This window comes from Scyliorhinus canicula, chromosome 25 (genome assembly GCF_902713615.1).
Source record: "Scyliorhinus canicula chromosome 25, sScyCan1.1, whole genome shotgun sequence".
In the NCBI taxonomy this organism is placed as follows: domain Eukaryota; kingdom Metazoa; phylum Chordata; class Chondrichthyes; order Carcharhiniformes; family Scyliorhinidae; genus Scyliorhinus; species Scyliorhinus canicula.
This window is the reverse complement of record NC_052170.1, coordinates 23,439,752-23,456,058: the sequence shown is the minus strand read 5'-3', so window position 1 is coordinate 23,456,058 and position 16,307 is coordinate 23,439,752. Positions and strand designations below refer to the sequence as shown.

The 16,307-nt window shown below is 44.2% G+C and overlaps 1 protein-coding gene across 1 annotated transcript in view; it reads right to left on the bottom strand.

Annotated features, from left to right (window-relative positions):
• Positions 1-16,090, bottom strand: part of LOC119957026 (EEF1A lysine methyltransferase 3-like) — a 129,097-nt gene extending 113,007 nt beyond the window's left edge. Inside the window, exon 1 of the mRNA XM_038784610.1 lies at positions 16,014-16,090. The gene's annotated coding sequence lies outside the window, so the exon portion shown is untranslated. The remainder of the gene's footprint in view (positions 1-16,013) is intronic.
• Between the last annotated feature and the right edge of the window lie 217 nt (positions 16,091-16,307).

Below are 16,307 nucleotides of genomic sequence, written 5' to 3'. Positions count from 1 at the left end.
GAACGCAATGGAGAGAGTTCAGAAGAAGAATGCAAGAATAATTTCAGAGATTAAAATTTCAGTTGTGAGGATAAAGGTTGGGACTGTACTTCTTGGAGAGAAGAATGCTAAGAGAATATTTAATAGAGAAGCTCAATATCATGAGGAGTCTGGACAGAGTAGACAGGGAGAAACTGTCCCCACTCATAAAACAAGACTGAACAGATTTAAAGTGATTTGCAAAAGAAGAAAATATGATGTGAGAACAAACTTCTTCATTCAAGTGATTAAGGTCTGGAATGCAGGTGTGGTGGGGGCAGGTTAGTGTCCAAAATCTGTGCAAGTTAGATGGGGTAACGGGGAGAGGGTTTGACTTGATTTGATTTATTATTGTCACATGTATTAGTAAACAGTGAAAAATGTTGTTTCTTGAATGCTATACAAACAATGCATATTGTACATAGGGAAGGAAGCAGAGACTATAGAATGTAATGTTACAGTCATAACTAGAGAAAAGATCAATTTAAATCGGGGTAGTTTCATTCAAAAGTCTGATGGCAACAGGGAAGAAGCTGTTCTTGAGTCGGTTGGTACGTGACCTCAAACCTTTGTATCTTTTTCCTGACGGAAGAAGGTGGGAGAGAGTATGTCGGGGTGCGTGGGGCCCTTCATTATGCTGGTTGCCTTTCCGAGGCAGCGGGAATTATAGACAGAGTCAATGGATGGGAGGCTGGTTTGCATGATTGCTACATTCACGAACTTTTGCAGTTTCCTGCAGTCTTGGGCAGAGCAGGAACCATACCAAGCTGTGATGCAACCAGAAAGAATGCTTTCAATGGTGCATCTATAAAAGTTGGTGAGAGCCGTAGCTGACATGCCAAATTTCCTTAGTCTTCTGAGAAAGTAGAGTCTTTGGTGGGCTCTCTTAACAATAGTGTCGGCATGGGGGGGACCAGAACTGGTTGTTGGTAATCTGGACGACTAAAACTTGAAGCTCTCGACCCTCTCTACTTCGTTCCCGTTGATGTAGAAAGGGCCATGTTCTCCTCTACACTTCTTGAAATGAAAATCGCTTATTGTCACAAGTAGACTTCAAATGAAGTCACTGTGAAGTCAATGACAATCTCCTTTGTTTTGTTGACATTGAGGGAGAGATTATAGTCGCACCAGTTCACCAGATTCTCTATCTCATTCCTGTACTCTATCTCGTCATTGTTTGAAATCCGATCCACAACGGTGGTGTCATCAGCAAATTTGAAAATTGAGTTGGAGGGAAATTTAGCCACACTGTCAAAGGTGTATAAGGAGTATAGCCGAGGGCTGAGGACACAGCCTTGTGGGGCACCGGTGTTGAGGATGATCGTGGAGAAGGTGCTGTTGCCTATCCTTACTGATTGTGGTCTGTGGGTTAGGAATTTCAGGATCTAGCCGCAGAGGGAGGAGCCGAGGCCCAGGCCACGGAGTTTGGGGACGAGTTTTGTAGGAATAATAGTGTTGAAGGCTGAGCTGTAGTCAGTAAATAGGAGTCTGACATAGGTGTCTTTGTTATTTAGGTTTTCCAGTTTTGAGTGCAGGGCCAGGGAAATGGCGATTGCTGTGAACCTGTCGCAGTGGTAGGCGAATTGTAGTGGATCAAGGCAATCCGAGATGCTGGAGTTGATTCATGCCATGACTAACCTTTCGAAGCACTTCATAATGATGGATGTGAGAGCCACTGGACGAGAGTCATTAAGGCATGCTGCTTGGCGTTTCTTTGGGACAGGGGTGATGGTCGTCTTCTTGATGCAGATTAGATTGTTGTAAAGCGAGGTTGAAGATGTCTGCGAATACCCCCACCAGCTGATCTGCGCAAGTCCAGTTGTTGCAGACTTGGTAGGCCAAATGCCCTCCTTCCACACTGTAAGATTCTATGGTACTATATTCACTCTCAGGCCCACTCTCAGCAGTAAGCAAGCCTCCCAACTGCCCTTGGATCACACAAAAGCTATTACCAGGTGGCAAACATTGACACATCTGTCTCACATGAGTGTAGCTTGGAATAGTGCTCCATCCAGTTTTTTTTTTGTATAAATTTAGAGTACCGAATTAATTTTTTCCAATTAAGGGGCAATTTAGAGTGGTCAATCCACCTATCCTGCACATCTTTGGGTTGTGGGGGCGAAACTCTACGAAACACGGGGAGTATGTGCAAACTCAGAGCCGGGGATCAAACTTGGGATCTCGACGCCGTGAGGCAGCAGTGCTACTCACTACACCACCGTGCTGCCTGTGCTCCATCCAGTTGAATGTTTGCTTGCTCCTGTCCTTGAAAACACTCCCATATGTGGATTTCAAATTAATGGTGAAGCTCAGTGTTCTTTCAATACCGACATACAGAGGTGGGAAGGTTACCGCTGTCGCTAACAGTTTGTATTTCTTTGCATTAATTGATCCAGCACTTGTTGTCATGATATGATAGTTTTTTGAACAACTACCTTAGCTAGCATTAGATTTTCATGTGCTTTCGTGGTGGGTCGGAGTTAGATTTTCTAAGTCAGATATTATCTACTAATCCCCTTAACATTGACACCATATTGTGTATTACCACATACCTCAGGGTAGGCATTAATATGGCCAGTCCAGGAAATAATGGTGGAGCGAGGTGAGTGTTGATACAATCACCATCAGCTACATAGAGAGCACTGTAACCCATTGCGTGGGGTGTATTGAACAAATATTTTTCAACACTGTTTTCAAAAGGTCATTGAGCTGCTCCACTATCTTTAAGGGCTGTGGGGCTAACTTTGTGGGCAGGAGGGTAAGAGGAGCTGAGTCCTCAAAAGATCAGCCATGACCTTATTGAATGTTGGAGCAGGCATGAGGGGCCAGATGGTCTACTCATGCTCCTAGTTCTTCTGTTCTTATGAATTAATATGTAACTTTTATGGTATTTCCATCAATTTCAATGATCCGACAAAGATTTTAGCTGTGAAAAACTATCTCTGGTAGCTATACTAGATAAGTATTCTGTGCAGGATAACTCACACAGTAAGACCTGGGTTGCTGCGGTCGCTGTTTTATGTTTATAGAGGAACACATCCACCCATCTGGTAACTTTGTCTGACAACCAGGTAATACTGACGTCCTGTCAAGGTCATAAACCTTGATGAAATCAATTTGGGGGTGGGTCCATGGCCATTAGGGGCCGAGTCAATCTAAGGGAGAGTTCCATAGGAGCCAAGTGCTGGGTTCTGCTAAAGGGAAATGATGGTTAAAGAATAAAATTAAGATATAATAATGAAGGAATGTATTAATTGTTTTCTCAGTGGCAATAATGGGAAACTACAGGCCAGTGAAAAGTTCCAAAACAAAATCCTTTGCGATTTTAGAGAGATTGTTGGGCAGGAAATTAATAGGATTGTGGGTTAAACCTTAAAAGGTTTATTTTTCAGAATATTTAGACTGTCCTCCCCCTCCCTCCCCCCGGAATTATGAACAGTTTGCTGAGTCCGATTGGTTGGATGAATCAGCGGTTTTACCTCCTCATGTCACATGAGGGTGACTGTATAGAGTGGCCAAGCTATCAGCCTTAATTGTCACTGGATATGGTGGCCTGGTTTAATGCCCTTTGGATTGTCTTGTGTCTGCGCCTCACATTCAGTACGGAACATCTGTACAGAACCACCAGCCTTTTGGGAAAAAAAGCCAACAGATTTTCATGAGGATCTTATGCCTTTGACCAGCGGGTGAGTAATGGGTGGGTGTTGGGTGTTTCGCAAGGCCATTCATCGCGGCGTTTCCGATCATGGGAAATAGTGCCCAACAGCCATGTGTTTTAAAAAAGCCATCCGCAATCGTCTTTCAGAATTTTGGCCGATCCGCGCATGTGTGCCCCCTCAGCAGAGCGCAGGCCCCGAGCCCAGTGTGGGCAGATCACCTCCTCCTGATGACAGCATGCTGACCCAGGAGCAGATTTTTTATTTAAATCGATGTAGTCTTCCTGCCTGGAGTGGCGGCTGAGAGCAGGTAATGCGTCCTGCATATTGACGTCACGTGCCCTGGGCTGAAGAGAGATTCCTCCATTTTGTTAGCAGCAAGCAAGCAACAGGACTGAACAATTTAAAGTGGATTGTTTCGTAATAAGGAAGAGAGGGCCAGAGAGACAAAGGTCAGGATCTCACAACTAAATCTGCTGGAGAGAGCGGCAGAGAATTCACAGCAGGACAAAGCAGTGGTGGTGTGAGCTCCAGAGCCTCTGGTGAACAGCCCATTAAGAAGAAGCTGAAATTAGGATCAAAGCAGTATAAAAATTATTTTTTGAGTTATGGTTTTATTAATTCTGCCAGTGCAAATCAAGATGCAAAGCACATGTGTGTTATATGCAGCGAACTACTACCAAATGAAAGTTTAAAACCCTCAAAACTTCAAAGGCATTTGAAGACGAGTTCGAGAACAAGCCTCTTGATTTTTTCCAGGTGATGCCGTGAGAACTTAAATCATCGGCTGAAGTCTTTCGCAGAAATATAACATGGAATGACAAAGCAAGTGAGATTGTGAGGACCAAGCAGGCTCACCTGTTGCATTGAAGGTAATCAAAAATGGTGGGTCGCGATGTTCGGGTGGCGAAGGTTGGCTGGTACGGCTCGTGACGGTCGGCTGGCATGGGTTGTGAAGGTCAGCCAGCGTGGATCACGAAAGATGGCCGGTTGGTAAAAATGGGTCCCGAGCAAAAAGGTTAGAAAAACAGTTCCTTAGACTCATAAAAGCGCCCCAATGAGGCTAACACTACTGATGTCCATCTTTTTTTTTTTCTTTCTTTAATAAATTTAGATTACCCAATTATTTTTTCCAATTAAGGGGCAATTTAGCGTGGCCAATCCACCTACTCTGCACATTTTTGGGTTGTGGGGGCAAAACCCACGCAGACACGGGGAGAATGTGCAAACTCCACACGGACAGTGACCCAGAGCCGGGATCGAACCTGGGACCTCAGCGCCGTGAGGCGGTTGTGCTAACCACTAGGCCACCGTGCTGCCCTACTGATGTCCATCTTGAGCCAGGTAGGAATAACAGCGGCCCTAACTTCTGAGTGAAGTGTAAACCATGCTTCCCAACCATAATCACTTTATCACACCCCCTCCTCCAGATTTCAGTGATCACAGATAAAGATTCTATTTCTGGATTTGAGGGGACAATCACAGTACCTGGTCTGTACTCTATCCGTTTATATTAAAGAACATAGTATGGGGTTTTCTTCTCCCATTTTCACCAGACGCGTTCAGGGTTGTGAGTGGAAAATCTTGAGAGGAGTTCCAAATCAGAGGCTGGTTTAGCACACTGGGCTAAATCGCTGGCTTTTAAAGCAGACCAAGCAGGCCAGCAGCACGGTTCGTATTCCCGTACTAGCCTCCCTGGACAGGCGCCGGAATGTGGCGACTAGGGGATTTTCACAGTAACTTTATTGAAGCCTACTCGTGACAATAAGCAATTTTCATTTTTCATTTCATCATGTTCATGCCAATGTAAACACAAGATGTGATTATTATAGAACATAGAACATCACAGCGCAGTACAGGCCCTTCGGCCCTCGATGTTGCGCCGACCTGTGAAACCCCTCTAAAGCCCATCTACACTATTCCCTTATCGTCCATATGCCTGTCCAATGACCATTTGAATGCGTTTATTGTTGGCGAGTCCACTACTGTTGCAGGCAGGGCATTCCACGCCCTTACTACTCTCTGAGTAAAGAACCTACCTCTGACATCTGTCCTGTATCTAACTCCCCTCAATTTAAAGCTATGTCCCCTCGTGCTAGACATCACCATCCGATGAAAAAGGCTCTCAATGTCCACCCTATCTAATCCTCTGATCATCTTGTATGCCTCAATTAAGTCACCTCTTAACCTTCTTCTCTCTAACGAAAACAGCCTCAAGTCCCTCAGCCTTCCCTCATAAGATCTTCCCTCCATACCAGGCAACATCCTGGTAAATCTCCTCTGCACCCTTTCCAATGCTTCCACATCCTTCCTATAATGTGACGACCAGAACTGCACACAATACTCCAAATGCGGCCGCACCAGAGCTTTGTACAACTGCAATATGACCTCATGGCTCAGAAACTCAATTCCTCTACCAATAAAAGCTAACACACCGTACGCCTTCTTAACAACCCTCTCAACCTGGGTGGCAACTTTCAGGGATCTATGGACATGGACACCAAAATCTCTCTGCTCATCCACACTACCAAGAATCTTACCATTAGCCCAGTACTCTGTCTTCCTGTTATTCCTTCCAAAATGAATCACCTCACACTTTTCTGCATTAAACTCCATTTGCCACCTGTCAGCCCAGCTCTGCAGCTTATCTATGTCCCTCTGTAACTTGTAACATCCTTCTGCACTGTCCACAATTCCACCGACTTTAGTGTCATCTGCAAATTTACTCACCCATCCTTCTACGCACTCCTCCAGGTCATTTATAAAAATGACAAACAGCAGCGGCCCCAAAACAGATCCTTGTCATACATCACTAGTAACTGGACACCAGTCTGAACATTTCCATCAACCACCACCCTTTGTCTTCTTCCAGCTAGCCAATTTCTGATCCAAACTGTTAAATCACCCTGAATCCTCACGGGAGACTGCTGAGTAAAATAAGGGCCCATGGTATTCGAGGCAAGGTACTAACATGGATTGACGATTGGCTGTCAGACAGAAGGCAGAGAGTTGGGATAAAAGGTTCTTTTTCGGAATGGCAACCGGTGACAAGTGGTGTCCCGCAGGGTTCAGTGTTGGGGCCACAGCTGTTCTCTTTATATATTAACGATCTAGATGACGGGACTGGGGGCATTCTGGCCAAGTTTGCCGATGATACAAAGATAGGTGGAGGGGCAGGTAGTATTGAGGAGGTGGGGAGGCTGCAGAAAGATTTAGACAGTTTAGGAGAATGGTCCAAGAAGTGGCTGATGAAATTCAACGTGGGCAAGTGCGAGGTCTTGCACTTTGGAAAAAAGAATAGAGGCATGGACTATTTTCTAAACGGTGACAAAATTCATAATGCTAAAGTGCAAAGGGACTCGGGAGTCCTAGTCCAGGATTCTCTAAAGGTAAACTTGCAGGTTGAGTCCGTAATTAAGAAAGCAAATGTAATGTTGTCATTTATCTCAAGAGGCGTGGAATATAAAAGCAGGGATGTACTTCTGAGGCTTTATAAAGCACTAGTTAGGCCCCATTTAGAATACTGTGAGCAATTTTGGGCCCCACACCTCAGGAAGGACATACTGGCACTGGAGCGGGTCCAGCGGAGATTCACACGGATGATCCCAGGAATGGTAGGCCTAACATACGATGAACGTCTGAGGATCGTGGGATTATATTCATTGGAGTTTAGGAGGTTGAGGGGAGATCTAATAGAAACTTACAAGATAATGAATGGCTTGGATAGGATGGACGTAGGGAAGTTGTTTCCATTAGCAGGGGAGACTAGGACGCGGGGGCACAGCCTTAGAATAAAAGGGAGTCACTTTAGAACAGAGATGAGGAGAAATTTCTTCAGCCAGAGAGTGGTAGGTCTGTGGAATTCATTGCCACAGAGGGCGGTGGAGGTCGGGACATTGAGTGTCTTTAAGACAGAAATTGATAAATTCTTGATTTCTCGAGGAATTAAGGGCTATGGGGAGAGAGCGGGTAAATGGAGTTGAAATCAACCATGATTGAATGGTGGAGTGGACTCGATGGGCCGAATGGCCTTACTTCCGCTCCTATGTCTTATGGTCTTAATCCCATGCCTCCGTATTTTCTGCAATAGCCTACCGTGGGGAACCTTATTAAATGCTTTACTGAAATCCATATACACCACATCAACTGCTTTACCCTCATCCACCTGTTTGGTCACCTTCTCAAAGAACTCAATAAGGTTTGTGAGGCACGACCTACCCTTCACAAAACCATGTTGACTATCTCTAATCAAATTATTCCTTTCCAGATGATTATACATCCTATCTCTTATAAACCTTTCCAAGACTGTGCCCACAACAGAAGTAAGGCTCACTGGTCTATTGTTACCTGGGTTGTCTCTACTCCCCTTCTTGAACATGGGGACAACATTTGTTCCCTCCCCATCAGTGATGGAACACCTTTTCCGACCTACAATGTTGGAAATATCATTTGAGTGCTTTGGCATGCAAATATCATGCCCCCATCGACTGAATCATACCCCCATCAAAAAAATCCAATCTCATTGGTGTGAGGGCAGACTGGCGTGAATCATGACTGATGCCCCACAAGATGTGCACTGTAGAGCAGACTTCCCAGAGGGATCCAGGTCAGTGCAGCGCTCAGTGGGGAGAGGGTCATTCCAGGAGGAAGTGCCCTGGCAGTGCCTTGGGATGGGTGGAGGGCAGGTGAACTCCGTTGTACTGGGACGGCCATTATAAATGGTGTCCCAATCTTAGAGGTACCGGCAAATCAGATGCCGCACTGCCTTAAGTGTGGGACCATACAGTGGAAAAAGCCAGGATTGCTGTCAGCAGCTTCAACACTGCCTTTCCTGCTCAAAATTGGCCTTTGCCTATTTCCAAGGACATTCCGCCCATCATGCCAGACTGTCTCAGCTGACCTAATAATGGTCCTCACTGCACAGCAAGACTCCATGTTGTGTCCACAATTAGGTCTGGGACATCACTGGACACCTTAATTTACCCAATTTAAATCTGCTTCGGGTATTGACATTGGATTCAGTTTGAGGGGATTAGAATTAATTTTGACCATTTCTCTCCAGACTCGCAAAAACGAGACAAAGTAACTAGCAGAACTATTTGTCCCTTCCAGCTAACAGTGTAGATAGAGAGAAACTGTTCCTATTGGTGGAAGGATCGAGATGCAGAGGCAAAAGAAGCAATGACAAAATGAGGACAATTGGCTTTATGCAGCAAGTGGTTAACATCTGAAAGACAGTAAGGCGTTTGATAAGGTTTCCCATGGCAGGTTGATGGAAAAAGTGAAGTCGTATGGGGTTCAGGGTGTACTAGCTAGATGGATAAAGAACTGGCTGGGCAACAGGAGACAGAGAGTAGTGGTGGAAGGGAGTGTCTCAAAATGGAGAAAGGTGACTATTGGTGTTCCACAGGGATCCGTGCTCGGACCACTGATGTTTGTGATCTACATAAATGACCTGGAGGAAGGTATAGGTGGTCTGATTAGCAAGTTTGCAGATGATACTAAGATTGGTGGAGTTGCAGATAGCGAGGAGGACTGTCAGAGAATACAACAAAATATAGATAGATTGGAGAGTTGGGCAGAGAAATGGCAGATGGAGTTCAATCCAGGCAAATGCGAGGTGATGCATTTTGGAAGATCAAATTCAAGAGCGGACTATATGGTCAATGGAAGGGTCTTGGGGAAAATTGATGTGCAGAGAGATCTGGGAGTTCAGGTCCATTGTACCCTGAAGGTGGCAACGCAGGTTGATAGAGGGGTCAAGAAGGCATACAGCATGCTTGCCTTCATCGGATGGGGTAGTGAATACAAGAGTTGGCAGGTCATGTTACAGTTGTATAGGACTTTGATTCGGCCACATTTGGAATACTGTGTGCAGTTCTGGTCGCCACATTACCAGAAGGATGTGGATGCCTTGGAGAGGGTGCAGAGGAGGTTCACCAGGATGTTGCCTGGTATGGAGGGTGCTAGCTATGAAGAAAGGTTGAGTAGATTAGGATTATTTTCGTTGGAAAGACGGAGGTTGAGGGGGGACCTGATTGAGGTCTACAAAATTATGAGAGGTATGGACAGGGTGAACAGCAACAAGCTTATCCCAAGAGTGGATGTGTCAGTTACAAGGGGTCACGATTTCAAGGTGAGAGGGGGAAAGTTTAAGGGAGATGTGCGTGGAAAGTTTTTTACGCAGAGGGTGGTGGGTACCTAGAACGCTTTACCAGTGGAGGTGGTAGAGGCGGGCACGATAGCATCATTTAAGAAGCATCTAGACAGGTATATGAATGGGCGGGAACAGAGGGAAGTAGACCTTGGAAAATAGGAGACAAATTTAGATAAAGGATCTGGATCGGCGCAGGCTGGGAGGGCCGAAGGGCCTGTTCCTGTGCTGTAATTTTCTTTGTTCTTTGTTTGTTCTTGACACTGCCGAGAGTGCAGTGGAGGCAAAATTATGGCTCACAAAAGAGAACTGATCATTATGAACATACAATGCGGAGGGAGGCCATTCGGCCCATCAGGTCTGCACCAACCCACTTAAGCCCTAACCTCCACCTTATCCCCGTAACCCAATAACCCCACCTCACCTTTTTTGGTCACTCAAGGCAATTTATCATGGCCAATCCACCTAACTTGCATGTCTTTGGACTGTGGGAGAAAACCGGAGCAACCGGAGGAAACCCACGCAGACACGGGGAGAATGTGCAGACTCCACACAGACAGTGACCCAGAGGGGAATTGAACATTGGACCCTGCCGCTGTGAAGCCACCGTGCTATCCACTTGTGTTACCATGCTGCCCATTATCTGAAGAGAAATGTTGCTGGGGTACAGTGAAAATGAACCAATGGAGGAATTGTTCTTATTGAGTGGCAGAGCCGTGATGGGCCAAATGGCCTCTTCTGTGTAGTAACTATCTTATTGTTTGATAACATCATCCAAAATGTAGTTCCTGATCACTTCAACACTGGTTGATAAAATGTCCAACACACCCCCAGATTTTCGGGATGTGGAGCTCGCTGGTTAGCCAACATTTATTTTCCATCTTTAATTGCCCTTGAGAAGGTGGTGGTGAGCTGTCGTCTTGAACCACTGCAGCCCATGTGGTGTAGGCATACCCACAGTGCTGTTAGGGAGGGATTTCCAGTATTTTGACCCAGTGACAGTGAAGAAACGGAGATATATTTCCAAGTCAGTATGGGGAATCTCCAGGGAATGGTGGAGAGGAACCTCCAGGTAGTGGTGTTTCCATATGTCTGCTGTGCTTGTCCTTCTAGATGATAGCAGAAAAGTACTGTCTCAGGAAACTTGCTGAATCCCTGCAGTGCATCTTATAGATGATGCCCATGGCTACCACTGTGCATCAGTGGTGGATGAAATGGAAGTTTCTGGATGGGCTGCTTTTTTCTTTTTTTCTTCCTTTTTAAAATAAATTTCGAGTACCCAATTCATTTTTTTCAATTATGGGGCAATTTAGCATGGCCAATCCACCTATCCTGCACATCGTTTTGGGTTGTGAGGGCGAACCCCATGCAAACACGGGGAGAATGTGTAAACTCCACATGGACAGTGACCCAGAGCCGGGATCGAACCTGGGACGTCGGCGCCATGAGGCATCAGTGCTAACCACTGCACCACTGTGCCGCCCTTGCTTTGTCCTGTTCTTGAGTGTTGTTGGAGCTGCACTCATCCAGGCAAATGGAGAGTTTTTAATAATACTCCTGACTTGTACCTTGTAGATGGTGAACAGCCTTTAGGGAATCAATGGAGGTGAATTACTCACAGGATTCCTCGCCTCTGACCTGCGCTTGTAGTCACAGTATTAATACGGCCAGTCCATTTCAGCTTCTGCTCAATGGTAAAACCCCACCATTCCCCTAAGGATGGTGATAAATTCCCCTCCTCAGTGTGATGAATATAAGAAATTGTCAGATTTTCTAGTTTGTATTTTTGCGGTTATGTTATTAAAACTGTGATTAAAATGCATACAGAAAGGTATGAGTGCTGGGAGCAGTGATTAAAAATGAGGTACTGTGTTTGGTCCTTTTTTAAGTCAAGGCACATCCTGTAACAGGAGGAAAAATAATGCTATGTGCTTTGAGTGCAACAAAATAACTAATGGGAGGGACAGGTCTATCTGAAAAGCCAGTTGCCTACAAGACACGAAGCTGGGGAGAAATGTTTTTCAGTTAAGTTTCTCTCTTCAAGCACTGTGCACCAAGATAAGCAAGTAAAACCTGGTTAACAACTTTATACGTAAGTGGTATTTAAAATATATGGGTTTGCTTAAATGGCATGTAGAGGTAGGTTTCAGGAAGCAATTTAAGATAATGGGCAGCACGGTAGCATGGTGGTTGGCACAATTGCTACACAGCTCCAGGGTCCCAGGTTCGATTCCTGGCTTGGTTACCTGTCTGTGTGGAGTCTGCACGCTCTCCTCTTGTGTGCGTGGTTTTCTTCCGGGTGCTCTGGTTTCCTCCCACAGTCCAAAGATGTACAGGTTAGGTGGATTGGCCATGCTAAATTGCCCTTAGTGTTCAAAATTGCCCAGAGTGTTGGGTGGGGTTACTAGGTTATGGGAATAGGGTGGAGATGTGGGCTTGGATAGTGTGCTCTTTCAAAGAGCCGGTGCAGACTTGATGGGCTGAATGGCCTCCTTCTGCACTGTAAATTCTATGATGTCTATGATGTTGTGACTGTTAATTGCAAAGCTATTTCTTTGTTGCTAATGTGCTTAGTTCTGTATTAAAATTGTAGTTTGTTTTAATATAAATGCTGGCTGCTGGTCAGTGTTATCACTCCTGTGGTGCAGCAATATTTCCTCACAGTTTTACCAAATGCAAATAGTTCAGTTCTAGTCCAGGATCTTGAGCAAAATTGGGAATCTGATCCGGACTCATAAGACACTATCGAAAAAGCCGCAGTCTGGGATCTCACTTACACTGAAAAAAATATAAACATAAAATCTGCCTGATTTATCACTCCATCCTGACACACCACTTGTTGAAATTCTGTGTATCAGAGTCAATTAACACTTCAAATGCTGCACCCTCAAGTTCTGAAATGATTCAAAGCGATAATGACACCATATTCGTAAGACTTTATGCAAGTCAATGTCTGAGCAGTGATATCAAAGCATAGAGGCATTGCCATTACCCGATATCCCATTCTCCATGTAAGTACTTCTTGCTCATTCCCAGGCACCATCATGTCAGCGAATGTGCCACGAATATCTCTACAATTTGTGCACTGGTGGAGTGTCCTCTTATGCTTAATTTACACAGAAAAGACTGTGGACACTGATGAAAGCCAATAATTAACTTGCTGTTAATGAATACTTCCACTGTTATAGATGTCAAAGAATTTATCAGCACAATTCACAAGACACGTGATTGGAAGTGAACAGTGGTTTTAATAATCTTACAACAGAGCCTGCCTGCGCCGAGATGAACTGGCAGCAGGCTCACGACTTCAGAGCTTTATACTTCCGGTTAGTGGGAGGAGTTATGGGCGGAGCCAAGGGTGGAGCCCAGTACAAACTTCTCATCTCCCCCTATGGGCAGAGCCATTCAACGGCTCGTATACAGAGCCCACAAAGACACAATACATATAATAGAACACAGTGTGAATTACTAGGTTTATGATTCACCACAAGGGAAAAGAGAGGTTAGTAATAATGTTAGTCTCAGAATTTAATTTTAAAAGATTAGAACGATTATAAGATCAATAGAAAGAGGATCTGTTGGGAAGAGTTCGCAGAGAGTCGCCTTGCTTTGGCACCATCTTGCTTGTTACTAATTTTATACATCTCAGTCAAGTCCCCACTCAGACTCCTCTGCTCCATGGAAAACAAACCCAGCCTTGCCAGGCCCTCCCCATGCAATTCAGGTCAGTGTTTCAGGATTATTGGCATTATCTGTGTTCCACTGTACCGTAGAACACTGATCAGCACAATGACATTTGAAAACCTGTGGCTGGCGAATGCAAAATAATATGGTGGGCAGTTAGTTTATAAACAAAATTATGAGATGCTGGAAGTCTGGAATAAAAGAGAAAATGTTGGAAAAGAAAGAGTCCTATTGGTCTTGAAATGTTTCTCTCTCCACAGATGCTGCCAGGGTTGCTGGGTTTTTCAAGCACTTTCTGTTTTTACTTTGAGCCAGTGATTTTGCCGTGGATCTGCAGACACTTGGGCCACTGAGATTCTGCTGAGGTGCTCAACTTTTCGTTCTGATGCAGCACGCTACTTTCAAGGACAACCTGCTGGATTTCTGCTCATATTTCACTGTTTGCCATTTGGTCAATTCATGTCCAATCAACAATGACACACCCACTAGTTTCCGGCCGCTTTTTGCACAGGATGTATAATATTAAAAATGTTCAGTGCAAAATTGAATATGAATCAATTAGCATTTATGTTCGCACTTATTGAGTAGCAAGAGAAAGAACCTTAGATGTAGAAGAGTGTACAAGTGAGAGCGAGATGAAACAGGGAAGCGAGTGAGTGAATGAAAGATAGAGGTGAAGCAGGCTAGGAGAATGAGCGAGTGCTGGAGAAAGAGAGAGAAAGATTGAAAGTGAGCAAGTGGTGCAAGAAATGTTTGGTTTCTTCTCACCATTTAATCAATTTTACAATTGCAGCAAAGGGATACTTAACAGCATTCTTCATCTGCTCTCTGAACTTAGTTTGGGTCACGGCATAAATACAGGTGTTTGTGCAGCAACTCAGGAGCTGCAACATGAATCCTATTTCTTGCACAAAACGAGGCAGCCATACAGACTGATATCCCAAAAACCGCACTCTGTTCCATATAAAATACAGCATAAACACAAACCATAACAGGATGAAATTTCCCGAGATAACAAACAGTAAAATGATGGATTTCCTTCGGCTCTCCATCTCTTGGTCACTGGGACCTTTTCCACTGTTTTGACAGCGTATTCTCTTGCGGGCTCTATTAGCCAATGAAATAGATCTGACAGTTAAAACATTGAGTAGTAGAATCAGGAAAAACGGGATTCCGGGTGTTATAACATAATAAACAAGTTCGATTACTGACCATAGAATTGAAAACAGAACACCGTTTGCTGAATCACAAAACCAAGGGATATTATCAAAATAGTATTGCTCTGTAAACATAAAATACCAGAAGATGTTTTTCAAACTGCTCAGCACAGTCACTGCTCCAAGAACCAGAATTGCTGTTTTCTTTGTACAATAGCTATTTTTCAGCTTATGGGAACAAATGGCAATGAACCGATCAAAGGTGAACATCACAGTGAACCAGACAGAACAGTCTGTGGCTGTATAAAGCAGGACAGCATGGATATTACAAATGGGGAGGAAGAGCAGAGGGAAAAAATCAACATAATAAAGAATTGGAATGTGCCTCAATATCAGATCGATGATAACGACCAGTAGATCCGATGCTGCCATGGCCACCAAGTAGCGAGTGACACACTTTGAAAGACTGCACTTTCCACCAGCCAGGATCACAATCGTAATTAAGTTAGCTGTAAGGAAGGAACAATGCTGGGAGCAAAGAGCTCTTTTTGGCTGAATATGTGTGGATGTTTGAAAATATGTTTCTACATCCAGAGATGGACTGAAATTATTGTGATGTTCAATGAAACAAACTGTTCAATATAAATTGGCCTTTCGGATTAAATTGGACATCAGGAATAACATGATAGGGAACCACATACAATTCACTGCTTAATTGGTTTCATTATCTAATAAAAACAACTGAGTGCTACAGCATCTCAGAAAGGCCAGAACATGTAAAATCAGTTGGGGAAAGCAGAATTGAGCTCCATGGTCTGGGTTACTGTGTCCATATCAGCTAAAGTTCCTGATCCTGATTATTCAGCAGTGACCCTGTTCTAGTGTGTGCTAATCAGCCCAGGCCCCTACTCTTGACATTGGGAGATCTGCTGCCATTGTTCTCAGTGCCTGCTCCAAACTCCATTCCCCAGCCACTCACTCCATACTTCACCTGGCAACAGTTTGAGATTAAGGCAGTCCCTTAATTTTGCTGTAACATTTGCTTCTGAGATTAACTTGAGACTTCATTTTTATGACATTAAAAAAATGTACATTTCCACCAGTGTAACCTCACCTAACATTGCCTCTGCCTCACCTTATCTCTTGCTGAAACACTCATTCACACCCATGTTACTTCTATACTCAAATATTCCAATGTATGACTGGTTGGTCTCGCAAATTCTACACTCCATAAAAATGAAGCAATCAAACTCTGCTGCCATTGTCTTACTGATTTCACTTGATGAGATCAGTAATACATTAAAACATGGTTTTGAGAATTATTACCTGGAGATTGAGCCTTACCAAAAACTCCAAAAACAGCAAGCAGGGGATAATAAATCTCTTCTATCCTCACAAGGACATCAAATGATGTAATAGTGCTTCCCATTCCCTTGGTCTCTGTGAAGCTGTTAGTTCCTCTTATTCGCGGTGTCGATTCTCTTACTGGTATTGTGAAATGACAGATTGAAACGATTCCTTATTAATAGAAAACGAAAGTCCCCCAGTGGCATAATTAGTGTTCTTTGAGACATTAATTACCGTCACTGAACAAACAGTTCCAATTAACCCCTTTCAGACCTGAAATTTTTCAAACAC